We start from the raw sequence: 19262 nt of genomic DNA, 5'->3' as shown, positions 1-19262 counted from the left end.
GGTTATAATTTGAACCTGGTTGTTGATTGCTCTTTACTGAGACCTCTTTCATCCATTCATTTGTTCTTTCATGTCATTCAAACATTTCAACCATTGGGTGTACATTATTGAACATAGTTCTTATATATTTATGGGCAAGGCTACATTTAGAGTATTGCCTAGTTCTGGATCCCAAACTCAAATGCGTTTGCAGGTCAGAAGTGAAGCAGATCTTAATTAATGGCCAACTGTAGTGAGTTAGAGAACACATGCTCAGTCTAGAGAAGAGTCACTTGTCAGCGGCTTATTTGCCACACCAGCATTTTCCAAATTTTGTTGGGTAGAAGTCAGAAATATAGGCTTTAATGTGAACTCTCTTGATTTTTAAACATCATATATACCAGACAAAGCTCATTATCTGAGGACTACTAGTTTGTATACTTTGATTCCAGCTGTGGTACCTCCTCTCTCTTGATCTGTCTCCTAATAGCATGATAGTTAGGAGCTAGACAACATAGGTACAGATCTCAGTGCCAGCACAACACTAGCTGTGTGACCCTGGCAAGTTCCTTGGCATCTCTGTGCCTTAGTTTCCTCATCTGTGAAATGAAGATGTTAATAGCACTAAACTCACAGCATTTTGGGAAGACTCAAATGAGTTAAATATGTACAGTGCTTAAAATAGTGCCTGGAACATCGTAGTGAAATGGAAGTGTTTGATATTATTAGAGTCTCCTTTGTGTCCTTTCACTAAGAAGCCTGTGAGGCCTGGGAGGAGAAGAGGGGGAAATAAAGGGAAACAAACTTTTACTGAGCACTTCCTCTGTACCAGGAACTATGCCAGGTACTTTGTACAACACTTTTGTATTTAATCCTTGCATAGACTCTTGAGGTAGACGTCATTTCTATTTTACAGTAGAGAGAGCTGAGACTCGATGAAATTTATCAACTAGTCCGAGGCAGAGTTGTGATTTGGACTTCAGTGGAGCTGATTCTAAAACCCATTGTTTTACCAGAAAGCTTACCAACCTTGACCCATGGAGATTTGTTGTGAATTTGATGCCTAGCAGGACATCTTTCACAAGAGAATTTAAGCACAGTTGCCTTAAATGTATTAACTTGAGTCCAGATTAATTCAAGAGAGCATTTTTACCCATAAACCTACCATATGACCCCTTCTCCCCCCCCCCCCCCCCCAGCAAGCTTGAGCTCCTTGAGGGCAGGGACTGAATCTCTTTGGTCTATTTGAAGCTTCAAACATATTCAATGAGCTCTAATGCTTACAAAGGAAAAGAATGACTCAAAATTAGAGGCTCTCAATCTACACCACTTGGAGAGTCTGGACATGACATACGATGATGACAAGTCTAGCCAGGCCAGGTATAGGCCCTTAATTATGGCACTAAAAGTCCCAAATGTTATAAAAAGAAACAACCTTTGCCTCCTTTCCTAACAGTGTTCCTTATGGTGTCAGTGAATAGAATCAGAGAGGATAGGAGCAGTGGAGGCATGTGTGAAGGGAAGGAAGAGGTTGGGATCAAAGAATGACAGTGGGAAATATGTTTGTTCCAGATAAAGAGAGTGAGGGGTGTGAAAGGTAAAAGCCATTGAGCAAATTTTCTGTCAACTGCACATAATGATCTTGGGCTCAGGTGAACTTCCCAAATCAGGACAGAATAAAAAAAATTTTGCACACAATAGTTTCTTTGAAAAAAACTCTTTTCACCTCAACATTTTCTGCTTTTCAGATATGTTTTCAACAGCTTTGTTTCTGGTGGATGGAATAAAAGAGTATGAGAAGTTTACTTAAGAGGGTATCTGCTATTATAAATCACAGAAAGCCTTTCCCAATCAGGGCTAATGTCACATCTATCTACAACTCTGAGACAGAAAAATATAAAAATCTTTCTGGTGGCTTGTGCTGTTTTCAAAGGATTTTAAATTCCTCTTCCATATGAGAAATTTGAACATCCAGAGGTCCTGCTAATCCTTGCCTCATTGAGTTAAATGTGTTAGGAGTCAGTGAAATTAACAAAATGACAAAATAAATAATTAAAAGGTCTGTATTCAAGAATCAAGTGGGAAACAAAACAGCACAGTTCCTACGCTGTCCCTTCATCACTGTGATCTGTGTCTCCCACTCTGGGTCCTGTCAGGTCCGCTGCGCCATCATTTTACCGCTCTTCTTCGTTCTATCCAGGTGGAATGCCACAGCTATGAGGGCTGCACTGCCCCATCCGAGGGTCAGGCAGGCTCACAGATGGATCTTTGGAACTAATCCAGATACAGAGCAACATCAAGCTCATCCATCCAGAGCCAAGTGTTGTGTCGGAATGAGAGTTCAGCTAGTGCTCTTTCATAGGCTTAGTCTTGGAGTCCTATACTTCTTGGCTGCGGAGCTGTGGCAGGTTTCTTAACCTGAGTCTCAGGTGTTTCATCTGTGAAATGGAAATAATCACAGAACTTGCCTCATATATTTGTGATGATTAAAGGAGTTTTACCATATATAAAAGGTTTAGCACAGTGACTAGCATATGTTCATAGTAGTTAATATTAATAAAATGTTTTAGAGGTGATATTTTTACAAGAGCAGGTGATCTGATTTGCATTGGAAAAGAAAACCTTTCAATGTGCTTTGATTTTGTAAACTAATTTTTAAAGTTCTTGGTGTGAGATCAGGAACCTTCATTCACCACTCTCTAATAATTAGCTATTTCTATGTAGGAAGACTTCTATCACTTTCTGTAAAATACCCAGACTTCCAAAATGGTATGTGTTATGGTCATTTTTTCTTCGAGGTATATATACAGTAACTATATGTGAATAAAGCAATGACTAAGTAGATTTACGTGTGTGTGTGTGTGTGTGTGTGTGTGTGTGTGACAGAGACAGTGAGAGAGACAGCAAAAGGGATAGACAGACAGGAAGGGAGAGAGATGAGAAGCATCAATTCTTTGTTGAGGCTTCTTATTCATTGATTGCTTTCTCATATGTGCTTGACTGGCGGGGGGGGGGGGGCTACAGCAGAGCAAAACACCCCTTGCTCAGGCCAGCAACCTTAGGCTCAAGCCAGAGACCTGGGCTTCAAGCCAGTGACTTTTGGGCTCAAGCCAGCGATCATGGGGTCATGTCTATGATCCCACACTCAAGCCAGTGACCCTGCAATCAAGCTGGTGAGCCCATAATCAAACCAGATGAGCCTGCACTTGGGGTTTTGAACCTGAGTCCTCTGCATCCCAGTCTGACACTCTATCTACTGCACCACTGCCTGGTCAAGCTAGATTTGTTTTTTTATTTTTATTTTTATTTTATTTATTTATTTTTTGTATTTTTTTTCTGAAGTTGGAAACAGGGAGGCAGTCAGACAGACTCCTGCATGCGCCCAACTGGGATCCACCCGGCATGCCCACCAGAGGGCAATGCTCTGCCCATCTGGGGCATTGCTCTGTTGCGACCAGAGCCATTCTAGTGCCTGAGGCAGAGGCCATGGAGCCATCCTCAGCGCCCGGGACAGCTTTGCTCCAATGGAGCCTTGACTGCGGGAGGAAAAGAGAGAGAGAGGAAGGAGACGGGGAGGGGTAGAGAAGTAGATGGGTGCTTCTCCTGTGTGCCCTGGCCGGGAATCGAATCCGGGACTCCTTTATGCCAGGCTGACGTTCTACCACTGAGTCAACCAGCCAGGGCTAGATTTGTTTTTTTAAAGGAATAACTTTGTTCCATACTTACTGTTTCCATATTCTAGGTTAGTGCTCATTTTTACTAAATGGAATACATAATTGTCAGGCCCAAGTAAAAGTTTCATAAAGCTTGGTTTTCTAGCTCACAGCACAAGATAGTTTTTGGTTCATAGACAGTATCAATTTTCAGGGACTGCCCTCCAGGTATTATCCCGTATCACATTATTGTAGATAGGAGAACTGTTAAGCATTATAGTGGCAAGTCAAATTCAGAATTGTGCTCTATAATCACACTTCATTCAAAATGTGTTCCATCCCCAAGATCTTCCCTTGGTAAAGTTGGGATAGGAAAGTATAGTATAGCAAAATGCCACAGGCTTTGGCACCAAATATTGGATTCTTGGATATACCACTTATTGCTGAGTTTTGAATGTATTAATTCTTCCAACAAATTTATGGAGCAAATGGGTCTCAAACATTAACATGGATCAGGATCACCTATAAGACATGTTTAAACACGGATTGTGGACACCACTGCCAGAATTTCTGATTCCGTAGTGCTGCTGTTTGGCCCAAGAATTTGCATTTCTAACAAATTTCTGAGTAATGATGGTGATGATGCTGGTCTGAAGACCATAGTTTTAGAACCACTAAGATACATTACATGCAATAAATTAGGTTCAGATGGTTCCAACGTTGGGCCAGAGTTTCCATAAAGAATATTGACTTGGAAGATTTTCTGTGAAGATTAGCGATACTGTGTAGATTTACCCAGACTGTTCTGGCCAATCAATAAATAGTAGATATTATCTTTAGAGTCAGATAGTCATGACTTCAAGATCAAAATCTGCTGATTGCTGATTAGATGATCCATTGTAAATTCTGTAACCTCTTAAAATATTTATTTGTAAAGTGGATGCTATGATTTGAATTGCATTTCTCCCAAAATCATATGTTGAAGCCCTAACCTCCAATGTGATGGTGTTTGGAAATGAGAGATGAGACATCTGTGGGCTAATTAGGTTTGATAAGATCTTGACGTTGATGGTCTCATGATGGGATTAGTCTTATAAGAAGAGACCAGAGAGCTTTCTCTCTTCTCTTTCTTTTTCTCTTCCTCTTTCTCTCACTTTTCCCTCTCTCCTCACCATGTGAGGACACAGCAAGAAGGTGGCCATCTTCAAGCCAGGAAGAGAACTCTGACGAAGAAGCTAATTGTCTGATACTTGATCTTGTTTTTCACTAGAACTGTGAGAATTAAATTCTTGTTTAAGTCACCAGTATATGTATTTTTGTTATGGCAACCTGGGCTAATACAGTGGAGATAATCCCTACCCTGTAAATTAGGCACATAATGAGATGCTGTCTATATAGCTCTTGGAACAGTGCTGGTTACCTCTAGTGGAGGCAGCTAATGGGTATTAGCATTATTATTTAATAATTACATTCATCACTATGCCCTTTCTTCCGATTCCTTTGCAGGATATTTACTCATGTAAACTTTGCTAAGAACTCCTCAAATCTCATGGAATACTAGTTGCAGGGCATGTGGCTGAGATGATAAGTAGCGAGTGCTAATTCACATCATTGTCTTTTGACTTCATTGCTACAGAGTAATTTCTGCTAAGTATCTCATCTTTGGACCAGCACATACTTGTATAAGAACAAAATTCTATCAACTTTCTTCCTGGGTTCAGCCTGTCCAAGAGAGTAAGCCATTTCATGTGGCTCATTTTCTGGTGATGTTCCTTTTTGCCGAGCACACTGGACAGTTGTCTCCTGGGTGGTATCTTCCACATGTGTTTCCCATTAAAGTAGCAACTAAAGAATGGCAACTGTGAATCTTTTTTGGCTGGTGCTCATGTTCTGATTTCTTCTGTAATTAGTCTTGGGTGGAAGTTTTTGGGAAGGGAGGGGGAGGCTTATTTATGAATTGAAAATTGGACTTGATGCATAGGCCACTGGGTTAAATTGCTCAAACTTAGTCATGATGGAAACTTTCCTCTGTTTCTCCCTCTGTTAAAATTTCCTCATAAATAGATTCATTGGGCTTTACATTTCTGTAATTGTCAAGCATCTATTTTTGTTTTAAAAATCATACTAAATTCTTGATTGAAGCTTTCAAAGTGAAAAGAACAAAAAAGGAAGTCAAATGTTTTATTTTAGGGACAATATTTTATTATGATGAATAACATTTTGGAATCACCTAAACACAAGTGAACAGCTATTGGGGGTTACTTTTAAGAGTTTATTATTTTACTTATTTAAAAAACATATATAGCCACTCTGGAAAAAAATCTGGCAGCTTCTTATAAATAAACATACATTTACCATGTGACCCAGTAATCCCACTTTTAGATAAATAAAACCTTATGTTCACAACAAACTTATATACAAATATTTACAGCAGCTCTATTCATAATTGACTCAAACTGGGAATAACTCAAGCATCCTTCAATGAGTAAGTGTATAAACAAACTGTGATACATTCATACAAAGGAATATTACTTGGTAGTGAAAAGGAACAAACTATTAAGAGAAGCAACAATTTGGATGAATCATAAAGGCATTTTGCTCAGTGAAAAGATACATGACAAAGGTTGTATGACATTCTTAAAGAGATTAAACCATAGTTACATAGTTACCATTGGTTTGACAATGGTTAATGTAATAGCACTGGAGTATTTAGAGATTGATAGAATTGTTCTGTATTTTGATTCAATGGTGGTTCCATGACACTATACATGTAGTAAAATCCTTAGAACTATACACAAAAATAGGTCAATTTTACTGCCTTAATTAAAATTAAAAGATTCATTAGGTGAAATAAGACATTATGTCTCTTCCAGGAATATAAATTATTGTCCCAGAGTGGTATGCCATGAGGTTTTATTAAAATTTAAGCCCTGGCCGGTTGGCTCAGCGGTAGAGCGTTGGCCTGGCGTGCGGGGGACCCGGGTTCGATTCCCGGCCAGGGCACATAGGAGAAGCGCCCATTTGCTTCTCCACCCCCCCCCACCCCCTCCTTCCTCTCTGTCTCTCTCTTCCCCTCCCGCAGCCAAGGCTCCATTGGAGCAAAAGACGGCCCGGGCGCTGGGGATGGCTCCTTGGCCTCTGCCCCAGGCGCTAGAGTGGCTCTGGTCGCAGCAGAGCGACGCCCCGGAGGGGCAGAGCATCGCCCCCTGGTGGGCAGAGCATCGCCCCCTGGTGGGCGTGCCGAGTGGATCTTGGTCGGGCGCATGCGGGAGTCTGTCTGACTGTCTCTCCCCGTTTCCAGCTTCAGAAAAATACAAAAAAAAAAAAAAAATTAAAAAAAAATTATTTATTGATTTTAGTGGGAGAGGAAGGGAGAGAGAAAGAAAGACAGAAACATTTATCTGTTCCTGTATGTGCCCTGGCCAGGGATTGAACCAGCAACTTCTGTGCTTTGGGACAACACTCTAACCAACTGAGCTACTAGCTGGGGCTTTAAAAAAATTTTTTTTATCCATGAGGTTTTAAAAATGTGTGTTGATTTGAATCTATTATGAAATTTCTATATAGATAGGAAATGTGAGGAAGAGATTTATTTTTTATTGTTTTGCAAAATGAAGGAAAAGAGAAAGGATGAGTTCAATTTTACCCATGGCTTCACATACAACAACAACTAAAAGTCATAGGACAAAATAATGAGTTAACAATACTTATGAACTGTTTTTTGAGATCTCTAATTTTCACCACTTACTAACTTTCTGATCTTCTTAGCATTTTCAAAAATGAATTGCATCTGGATTCTGACTCTGAGATGCTTGAGATGGGAAGTAGTTGGGTCAAAAGTGGGAGTTCATTTTCCTTTATACTGCACATCAGCTATTCATATCCTACCATCTGAAACTAATTTGTTGTGTGTAATTTCTTCCATAAAGTTGCTGGAATAAACAATGCATGCACAGCTCCTTAGATGTGGATTCAGCAGGGACTTGCTTTCCTGTGTGTGATTTTCAGCTCTCTCGGAGGTTTCAGAAGTACCATCCAGCACTTGGGTTGTCATGTGGGTTCCTGGAGGGCCTATTATTTATAAACTAGGGTGTGTGTGTGTGTGTGTGTGTGTGTGTGTGTGTTTATCTGTGACTGATGTGATATGGGCCATGTTCCCCATTCCAAATTGTTTCTAAGCACAGTTAAGTGAATCTAAGCACAGTTAAGTGAATTAGTAATGGGGAACAGACTGGCCTACTCAATGCCTCTAGTTCAAATAAACACAAGATTTGGATTGTTTAGTCAAATGGGTGAGAAGTTATAGCATTGTGGTTTGTCACTTGCCTTTTAAAAGTCACCTCAGATGGTGGCAGTTAGTTGCTGGGTGTGGCCTGACTTCACTTCTGTGATGTGGATCCTAAAGCATTTCACAAAGTTCCTCATACCCATCTACTTCCCATCCTCACTGCCAGGCGCTTTGTTGGGTAATGGCATGATATAGAGGAATAGGACACAGTCATTCTCACAGACCTTACAAATTTTTTCACAGTCCTTACATGCAAGCAAGCACTTTTCAAACTACACATTCCAAACTGCATTTTGCCTCTCTTAAAGAGGGACTACAATAGGGCCAATACGGGTCACTTCTAATGTGCTTTCTCTAAAAAATTCGCATTTTCATTTTGTCCCCATAATTAAATCAAAGTTCTAGGTTTAAAGATCTCCCTTCTGAATTTGTATACTATCACTATTACTTTAAGACAAAAGTGCAATCATTACAAAATATTTTAGAATGTTTGTGACAGTTCTAGAAATATACTTTTGAGTTCTTGTAACAAAAAGAATCCTTCTTCGGCCCTGGCCGGTTGGCTCAGCGGTAGAGCGTCGGCCTGGCGTGCGGGGGACCCGGGTTCGATTCCCGGCCAGGGCACATAGGAGAGGCGCCCATTTGCTTCTCCACCCCCCCCCTCCTTCCTCCCTGCCTCTCTCTTCCCCTCCCGCAGCCAAGTCTCCATTGGAGCAAAGATGGCCCCGGCGCTGGGGATGGCTCCTTGGCCTCTGCCCCAGGCGCTAGAGTGGCTCTGGTCGCGGCAGAGCGACGCCCCGGAGGGGCAGAGCATCGCCCCCGGTGGGCAGGGCGTCGCCCCTGGTGGGCAGAGCGTCACCTCTGGTGGGCGTGCCGGGTGGATCCCGGTCGGGTGCATGCGGGAGTCTGTCTGACTGTCTCTCCCCGTTTCCAGCTTCAGAAAAATACAAAAAAATAAAATAAAATAAAAAAAAAATCCTTCAGGAATCTTCTGGCTCACACTAGAACTTTGGCACGTGGTTCCCTCTTGCCTAATTTCCTTGGATGCCATCAGTTCTTGTGTTGTTCAAAAGTATTTTTGGAGCATCTATATACCAGACACTGTTCTTGGTACTGAAGAAATAAGACAAAGTAATGGGCTTTGTGGAGTGGGAGAAGAAATAGAATAAACAAGAAATAAAAAAATAATTTTAGAGCATGTGAAATGCTAGGAAGGAAATAGAACATGAATAAAATAGAGATTGATTGTAGTTGTGGAAATAATGTATTACTTTATGCAGGTGGTCATGGCAGACCTGAAGAGGTCACATTTGAGCTGAGTCCATAAATAAATAGCCATCCATGTAAAGATTGAGAAAAGAATACTGTAGATTAGGTTGTTTATCTATCAGGCACTAAACTCCTCATGTTTAAGGGGCCAAACTCTCCCTTCATAGTCAGGATCAATTACCCCAGCCAGCCCAGTAAATCTCTTCTTTGCCTATTGAGTTCGAGTCATGAGGAGTACAAAGTGGCTGGACAACAGTCTAAACTTCCCATTCAGTGGAATCATTGTTATATCTCTTGGAGGGAGTATCCCTCCCTTTGGAACAAATATCTCTAGGCCAGCAGAGCAGAAGTCATGGGATCAGGAAGCGGAAATTTTGCTAGTGAGTTACTAAGGATAACAGTGACTGGTACTACTCTCATTTCCACTCTTGATTTCTAGACCCATGAACCCTAGCTATTAGAGACATAGCACCATATAGTGCAAGCTAATTCAAAGCATACACAGCTTTCTGGAGAACCTTGCCCCAGCCTACAAGGTATTTCTATCTATCTGGTGCTATTACTGAGTCTTCAAAAGGTCATTCCAACTTTCTGTCAGGCCAGCTGCTTCAGGATGGTGGGGGAACATGGTAAGAATTCTGAGCATGGTCCTATTGCTTCATTTCTACTTCTGTGAGGTGAGTTCCTTGATCAGAAGGAATACTGTGTGAACACCATTAGGGTGGCTAAAGCATTCTATAAGTACACAGATGATAGTTTTGGCAGAAGAACCACAGGGAGGAAAGGCAAATCCATATCCAGAGTAAGTGTCTATTCCAATAAGAATAAGACACTGCTCCTTTAATTATGGAAACAGTCCAGTGTAATCAACCTGTCACTAAGTGGCTGGCTAGTAACCTTAGGGAATGGTGCCATATCAAGGACTCAGAGCACTCAGCAGTGACTGTAACCAGGTCAGCCTTGGTGAGTGGAAATCCATATGGCTGAACACATGCAAACCCTTCATCCTGGCTACTTTGTTTATGAGCCCATTGAGTACTAACAAGAGTGGCTGGGAAAAGAGGCTGACTGGTACTCCAGAATGAATCATCAGCTCCCTTGGTTATTAAAATCCTCTCTTGTTGAAGTCACCTTTCTGTGAACATTTATACACAGGACACATATATCTTAATTTTTTTCCCCCCTATTCAGAGAGGTTATTTCACATACCTCTTCCCTACATATCCTTGTCACTAGTTTTCTAATCATGTTCCTTCCAAATCCCTGATCATCCAGCCAAATCATTGGCCATAGCCCACGGATCAGGATATAATTTCATTTCTGGTCATTCCTTTCTTAGACCAAAGTGAAAAACTGGGTAGACTGCTTAAAATTCTGCCTCCTGGGAATATTTCCCTTCACTACTTTCCTTCAAAATGTCCCAGAAAGGGGCTGTAGCACTGTAGCTGTCTACTTCTGGGTAATGCTTTCATATTCTATAGAACCATCTATAAACCAGGTCTGAGTCTTCTCTTCCTCTGTCAACTGATTATAGGGAGTTCTCCATTAAGCCATAGGTGTAGGCTAGGAAGAGAAGGCAGTGTAGCAGGAGAAAGGACCATGGATATTTGAGCTGCTTCTTCATGTAACTAACTTATACCTTTAAGCCATATCATATATCATATCAGATATATATATCACTTCCACTTGATAATAAAGTGCTTCTGTGCATGCCCAAATTTATGGCTTGGTGGATCAGATAACTCTCAGTTCTTGATGAGAAGCTCATGTCAAATCTTAACTTGGTGGCCCATGGTTAAGCATTAAGGCTCAGTAGCAAGCCAAGAGTTGTTCCTCAAAGGAGAGTAGTTATTTGTGGTGGATGGCAAGGCTTTGCTCCAAAAGTCTAAGGCCTTGCACTGTGTTTTCCCTATACGGGCTTGCCAAAGGCTCTGCACAGCATTCCTATCTGCCACTGCCACTTCAAGCACCATTGGATCTACTGGATCATGTGACCCAAGTGGGTCCTGTTGCACAGCCTTCTCTTGTTCTGGTTCCCACTCAAAACTAGCAGTTTAGGTCATTTAGTAAATGGGCTGGTAACACACCCAAATGAGGGCTAGGTTGCCTCCAAAATCCAAAAAGGCCCATAGGTATTGTGCCTTTTTTCATTGTTGTTACAGAGAGGGCCAGAGTCAACAACATATCTTTTACTTTACAAGTGCTTTCTTGACATGCTCCATACCACTAAGCCCTCTAGATATTTCACTGAGATAAAAGGCCCCCAAATTTTTACCAATTTAGTAATTGCTCCTTCTTGCTTTCTAGATTCTATCAGTCTAATGTCATCAGTGTAATAAACCAGTGTGATATCTTGAGGAAGGGAAAGGTGAATCAATATCTCCAAACCTATGTTATGACATAGGGTTAGAGAGTCAATATACCTCCCAGGTAGGACAGTGAAGATGTATTGCTGGCTTGACTAGCTGAAAGTAAATTTCTTCTGGTGGCTCCCCACTGACAGATATGGAGATAAAAAGCATTTGCCTGGTCAGTAGCTGTATACCAGGTGCTAGGGAATGTGTTAATTTGCTCGAGCAATGAAACCACATCTGATACAGCAGCTGCAATTAGAGTCACTACCTGGTTGAGCTTACGATAGCCCACTGTTATTCTTCAAAACCCATCTGTGTTCTGCAAATACCAAATAGGTGAGTTGAATGGGGATGTGATGGGAACCACCAATACTGCTTGCTTCAAGTCTTTCATGAAGGCACTCATCTCTGTAATATCTCCAGGAATTAGACATAGCTTTTAGTTTACTATTTTTCTAGGTAGAGGCAGTTTTAGTGGCTTCCATTTAGCCTTTCCAACTATAATACCCAATTATGGTCAGGGAACCAATGTGGGAATTCTGCCAGCTGCTGAGGATATCTATTTCAATTGTGCATTCTGAAACTGAAGAAATAACCACAGGACAGACAGGTCCATGGCTCACTGTGAGACTGATCTGAGCTAAAATTCCATTGATCATCCCTGTTCTGATTGGTGGACCACAGTGACATTTTGGAATTAGGGTTAATTCAGAGCCAGTGTGCAGTAGTCCCCTGAAAGTCTCATTATTTCCTTTTCCCAATACACCGTTACCCTAGTCAAAGGCCATATAGATGGCTTTGGGGGTGGCTGGGAGAAAAATTAACAGTATATATTTTTGGCAATATACTGGGGTCCTTCTCCAAGGGGATCCAAACTCCCCCTTCCTTTTAAAGGGTTCTGGGTTTATAAAATGTCTCAAGTCTGGGTATAGACTAAAGGTCATGACTCTTTCTCTATTTGTGATCAGGTTAGGCATTTGCTCACTTGTCTCAGAACTTTTCTGTTTATATAGATAAGTAAAAATTTAATAGGTTTCCTATCCATTTCATGTCTAAGAACACCATGATCCATTAGCCAACACCATAGGTCCGCAGGAGTCAGACTATCTGAATACCACTTTAATTCTGCTATCCACAATAGTAACCACACCCAACTTGCTTTTGGTGGTTGAATGGTATCACTTGGCCCACCACCTGGGGATCAGATTATCTCCTCACATTTAGGTTTCCTAATTCAGTGACTGCAGTTCTCACTGTTAAAGTCTAGTCTACAGAGAAAAGTGATCACCAAGCTCTTGAAGGATCTTAGGTTCCCTCATGAATTTATTTCTATAGTCACAGTGAAAGGTATGTCTCTGAACTCTCCCAGGGTGGGTGAGTAAGTCTAAAATGACAAATGCATTCTGGTAGTCCAGTCTCTCTAAGTCTTCGAATTTCTTCCTCTACATTAAACCAAAGCAAGCTTGGCACTTCTAACTCACTCACTGTGGACTACCTTTGGTCCACGTTTTAGCCAACTAACCAAACACACTGCTAACCCTTTCTCACTCACCAAGCTGTAATGGTAAATGCAGAATCTCTATTTAGTGAACCCATATTGAGAAATTTGGCCTGATTCAGCTTTATGTTCCTTTCACCATTATCCTTCACTCTTACTATCCATTCCCAAATATATTCCAATATATTCCCTGGATTTCTGTCTGTATAAGTTAGAAAACTGAAGTAGTTCTTTTGGAGTGTCATGCACCTCTTCATGGATCACACTCTGTGCCTCACTTTCAGGGGCCTGCTGGGGCTTGTGTCTGGTTACAGATCTAGAAACAAAGAGCAGTGGTAGGAGCGGGTCTCGAGGAGACAGCGTTGTCTTGCATGGAAACTGCCACGGTGGAGGCCATGAGAGTTTCTTCAGTCAGTGCGGGGTTAATTACCTCCAATAAGGGTGAAGGGATGTTGGAGAGGCCACTCCCAAGGGCAAGGAAGGCTCCTCAGAAATTAGGGGCTCAAGCCCCGCCCCCACTTTATTAGGGTCTTCCCACACATCCCCTTTCCAACTGTCAGGATCCTACTCCAATCAATCCAGCCCAAGAGTTGAATATTGGTTTAGAGCTCAGGGAATAATTAAGGCTAAAGATATGAATTTGTGATTTATTATCACATAGATATAGTATTTAAAGATATAGGACTCAATACCAAACCCCCTACGCCCTCAGGAGAGACTAGATAAAAAAAAAAAAAAAGCCTGAGAACCTAATTAGGAAAGTTTCTAAACATTCATATTCAGGTATGCACTGCTGCCCCTGAAAGAAGACTTGAAATGATGACTGCCAGTACCAACAACTCATTTTTTAAACAATTACTAAGAGCCTACTGTGTGCCAGGAAGTCTTCTAGGTGCTAGGGATACAACAGTGAGCACTACACAGTCCCAGGCCTCCAGGTATTTACGTTACTGGTGAGGAAGACAGATAATAAACCAAACAAGTATACAACCAAATGTCAAGTAGTGATAGGTACCATGAAAAAAAATAAAGCTGGGTGAGGAGATAGAAAGTGGTAAATTGAAGGGATTATTTTAAGTAAAGTAGACGGGACTGGTGTTTCTGAAAAAGAGTAGGAAGTTGGAGTGAGAGAACTAACTGTGAACGTCTGGAGAATGGAGCAGAGTGTGAAAGCAAGGAAGAGTGTGTAGGGTCTTCAGAGAGAGAAGGAAGGAGAGAGAGGCTTAGTCTTTTTTCCCTTGGGGGAATATATTCAGCTGAGGCTATGAAAAAAATATGTATGATATGTATAGAATATAGTAATGGTAACTTACTGTTTATTAAATTTACTTTAAAAGAATACACAAAAGTTGTATCACCACTTGTATATAATAATGTTCAATATATGTCAAAGAATATCTATTTTAGGATTGTTATTCCTCTAAAAACTCTTGATTTTACACAAAATATTATAAATTGGTTTGTAGTCTGCTCCCTTAACTGGTATGTAGTAGGCTCCCTTAATTAGCTCCATTAGGGGAGTAATTTTGCTCACTGCTGTACCACAAGTGCTTAGAAGAATAGCTGGTACATAATAGGTGTTCAATAAATATTTGATAAATGGGTTAGTAAGCAAAGAAAAATGAGCATGCTCATCAATACACCTTGACCCTTCAACTAGAAAATGCTGAAAATACTGATGAATTTATGTTAGTAGAAAGTAGAGTTTAACTAACTTGTTATCTTTTATACTAAGTGTATATTGTAGAACTTTTCTCTTGTAACATTATATTTAGTGGTAATAATGGGAAATAATCTCTATTTAAATAGGAATACCTGTTCAAACTCCATAAACTCTTAAGTAAAAAAAGAAAAAAAGGTAAGCAATGAAAAATATCTATTCATTTTCCTTCCAAATTATAAAAATGACCAGCAGCTTTTAGGTTGTTTTATTCAGAAATAAATTTAGCAAGGAAAGTACAAGTGTGTTATAGGCATGAACACGGAACCATATTAACTTCTCTGGTTTCAGTGATAAACTTATGAGTGGCAGGCTAATGATAGGTATTTTAGTAGATTGGGACCACCTTTCTTAGAAAATTTCTCTTCAGGGTTAAATTAAGAGTGCTTCTTTCATTTTATAACCATAAACACATCACAACAAATCTAACTTGAGGTGCTTACTGATGCTAGTTTAGATGCTGAAGGTAATGCATTAGGAACTGATGGTGACCGACTCTTATCCAATCAGTTCCTGATGCAGTATCTGCGACATCAAAAACTCTGTAATCATTATATTAAGTCTTATTTATTTCCAAATGTGGCAACTTTGTTCCATGTTGTTTCTACCTGGGAAATTTTCAATTAGGTAACTCTTTTAAACATGTCCCTTGATAAATCAATTTGAAGTCACATTAATAGATCATTTCCCAAATTTACCAAGAAAAACATTGTAAATCTAATGTGTGTAACAGTCACTTAGCATAATCATTAATTTCATGGCAAACTAGTGTAGAAAAGTATTCTTTTTTAGGTTTCCTTAAGCTACTCATTCCTATTTTTTTAATGATAATTTAAAAAATATTAAAATCCTAAGGTATATATGAATGAGACAATCTGATCATTTGATTTAAGATTCATTAATTAAGATAAACTGCATGTACATTTCAAGATATGTTTATCATGTCTCTTTAACTATACTAGAATTCGAGCTCACTGAAACGAGAAGTAGAATTAGAATTAGCAGATATAGGAGAAACATGACACCAAGGAGAATGTAATGGCTATACATGTAACCTCAAGAATGTTACTGGTTTCCTACCTTATCAATCATTTTGTAGGTCAGCTTTTGATGATCTTAGTAGATAATTCTAATTAATCCTCTAGAATCCCCCCAAATATAGAATGAATGAAGGCCTCCAGTATTACTTAGCAAATTCATCCTTCTGCCCAATGGATGGGGCATTCTGGACAGAAAAAATAGGAAGTGGGTAGGGGATTTGCAAGTAGAGTAGAGGTGGAGCTGAATGGTGGAGATCACAAAATGGTGGGGACTGGAGAGTCCACTCCTTGACTGCTTTCTGTCTGTCTTTATTTATCTGGATTCCAAATAGGACTGGTTATTGAGGTTTCTTCATATTTTGGTGAAATTTTGGACTACATTAAAGAACATCAGGGATATAATTTTTAGGTTATTCTCTCTCTTTTTTAAATAAAGTTCTTATCTATGATAAAGTAGATTATCAGGGCTGTTGAACAGATATTTCTTAAGGTTTATATGCTTTTTATTCAGAATATTTAGGTAAGCCAAAGGATTTGTAATCAGAATGGTATTGGGGACCCTAAAGACCTCTCTGTTGGAGAAAGAACACTAGGAGAAGAACCCAAAAAGTCAGCCTGTCTTGATATTCCCCTATAGCTCTCTTGGTCTCTCTGTAGCTGTAAGTTTTAGTTTTTACACTAGATTTAACAGATTAGGGGAGTGAGTTAACAACCCTAACAATGTCTGGGAAATTACTTGGTATCCTGTCATTCTGTGGGTAGGAGGAATGTAATAACGAAATAAAAGCAGGTGAAGGATGGGGTCCTTCCAGATTTGATTGTTGCAAGTATGCTTTGTGTGATCTTCTCTAAGTGGTATCATTTATCAAAAGTAATGGGACAAGAGTCTGACTGCCCACATGTCAAGATTCTAGACTTCCATTGACTTTTTGGAGTGCCTAGTATAAGACTGCTACAAGTTTTGAAAGTCCAGAGCACTGCAGTAGGGTGGCTGGGATGGTTAGATAAGGGAATATCATCTTTCATTACAAACTTATGCAGAGAAGACAGATTCCTGGAGATGAGTAAAAGGTTCTACACAAGCCAGTGGTTATCAAACTTGTGTATGCAGCAGAAATATCCAGAGGGCTTGTTAAAATATAGATTGCTGAGACATACACGCAGAGTTTCTGATTTAGTAAATCTGGGATGGGGCCCAAGAATTTGCATTTTTAACAAGTTCTTTGGTGATGTAGTCCAGAAACTATAATTTGAGAACTACTGCTCTAGTCTGTTCTGAAGCTATGTGGGCTATTGGAAACTAGTGATCTTAAATGGGACTATGATAAGTGAGTGTCATGATCTAGAAAGAAAAAGGCCAGAACCAAGCACTCACAGAAGTTCAAGTCCTACTACTTACGGGAGTGCAGGAATGTTGCTTGTTAGACATGATTAATTTACTACAGAACTTTTAGGAGTACATTTGCAACGTCCGCTTTTCAATTGTTTTCACCCTAGAAAAATCATAAAATAGAAACTCTGCCGTTCTCTGGATTACTTGGGTTTGGAAATATAGCTAGGATGCCTGTTCATAGTGCAAAAGGGCACAAGGGAAGACAGCTCAGAGATAGGCCTCATAAAACCTGGGAATTCTAAACCCCAGGGCACGCTTTTGAGCAATTTTGGGAACACAGGCATCCTCCAGTAACTGAGGTGTCCATAACAGCATTAAAAAGTGGAGGATCATGCTTTTCAGAGTATCTCCCTGAGGTTTCTCTGGAGCGATCCTTCTGGTATAGTCCATTCCAGGTAACAAGACTGTCAGACAATGAGGGGGCAGCCTTATGTGATCCTAGAGTTGATTGAACTCTCTTCTCCCAAGATTTTCACCATAACTTCTATCATTCTTCAAATCTCTATCTTACCTTCAGCCTAGGTAAGGTCTCCCCATTCTTTGCTCATAGAAGTTAACCACCCCTAATTACAATGGAGATATTTACATGATTGGCTTAACAACCAACTAACCCCTCCACTAGACTGAGGGCAGGATGGTTTGTTCACAGCTACGTACCCAATATGGAGACTGGTACCTCATTGGCATTACATTCTTACTGAGTGAGAAATGAAAAGCATCTATATTTTTGAAGGAGCAGAACCTCAAAAAGCTAGAGTTTCTTTTTGGTCAAGTATAGCACCTTCCCCGTCCTTACCCACTTTCGACCGCCATGTTCACTGCTAGTAGAGTGTGTGGCACAAGTGCAGTAAGTTTTAAGAATATGAGTTTAATAATGCCATGAAATGAGAAGTTTGGCCTTAGAGTATTACCCAGAAAAGTGGGTATCTGATAGGGTTAACAAACTTGAGGGGTTCGACTGAGTCTATAACTAGGAAATTTTTATTTAACTCTGCTTTACCTTAATGGGAGACAGTTTTGGCTTGGATGGGATAGACGGTTTTAGAGTTCATGGAGACTTTGTAATGATTCCTGAAAGCATAACCCATTTTTGTTTTATTGTATTTTGTTGCTATTTTGATTTTTTTTTTTTAATTGGGGCCAGAGAAAGGGAATTTGCCAAAGGAAGACAATGATGGTCCTTTCTGAGCATTCAAGAACTGTTCATTCTCCAGTGGTGGAGTATGGGGAGGATCACAGAAAGTCCTCATGTGGATGTCCACAGAAAACTGATGTTGTGAGCCTGAGGCTATTTTATAGCTTTTATGTGGGTGCTGCTAGAATGTCTCCAGCTGCTTTGACCCTCAGTGACTTCATAGGCTTTCTTGGTGGCAAATGGAACTTTGGCCTGATTTGAACCTGCCTACGTTCCTTCTCACATCCCTTCAGATGTTGAAGATGATAAAGTCCTGTGGTGGTACAGAATGACCACCTACCTGCTCTCAAGTTGGGGCTTCCTCACAGCGCAAGGCTCCCTGCAGCAGCTGAAGGGCTGAGTCAGCCTCCTGAGCTAGCAGACCCCCCACCCCAGCACTAGCTGTCTAATAGGGTGGGAAATCTTTTTTAATGTTTTAGGCCAGGCCTGAAATATTGTTTTCCAGCACTAAGGAGGCTCATTCAAGAATTGTTGGGAGAAATAAGCTCAAGTGGAGACCTTTGTTCAATTGGGGAACTGATAAGTGATATGCAAAACCAGGAAATCAGCAGAGAAACCATTTGAGCTCTGGACCTCTGCCACCCTAGTAGGCGCCAGAGCTGTGTGGTGGTGGGACATTTTGGACCTAGAAGTCTATAGCAGGGGAGGAAACCAGGGATGCCTAGAAGATACTCAGTATAAGCTCTGAGCCCCACAGGCTGATGTGAAATACATTCTAGGACACCAGGTGAGGACAGAATTAGGGATCATCTAAAGAAGCAGTTTTGGATTGCCCTTTGCATGAGACCTCAAAGAGCCAAAAGCTGTGGGGGGTACATGATCACTGTGGCTCCTAAGGGCAAATCCAAGTCCTAGCCTAGAGGTGAGGTTGAT

At 40.5% G+C, this 19262-nt stretch overlaps 1 long non-coding RNA gene and 1 pseudogene across 4 annotated transcripts in view; both read right to left on the bottom strand.

Moving 5' to 3' along the window:
- LOC136397910 (uncharacterized) overlaps positions 1-19262 on the bottom strand; it is a 71502-nt gene that overhangs the window by 1779 nt on the left and 50461 nt on the right. Inside the window, exon 5 of one of the 4 annotated variants that reach the window (XR_010749938.1) lies at positions 1214-2417. The exons of the other annotated variants lie outside the window; for them this stretch is intronic. This is a non-coding gene — a long non-coding RNA (uncharacterized lncRNA). Of the gene's footprint in view, positions 1-1213; positions 2418-19262 lie in introns of those variants that run through there. 4 annotated transcript variants of the gene reach the window in all.
- On the bottom strand, positions 9230-18007 carry LOC136397420 (uncharacterized; annotated as a pseudogene).

This window comes from Saccopteryx leptura, chromosome 3 (assembly GCF_036850995.1).
Source record: "Saccopteryx leptura isolate mSacLep1 chromosome 3, mSacLep1_pri_phased_curated, whole genome shotgun sequence".
Classification (NCBI taxonomy): domain Eukaryota; kingdom Metazoa; phylum Chordata; class Mammalia; order Chiroptera; family Emballonuridae; genus Saccopteryx; species Saccopteryx leptura.
Note: the sequence above shows the minus strand (reverse complement) of the source record. Positions and strands in the feature narration are given on the sequence as shown.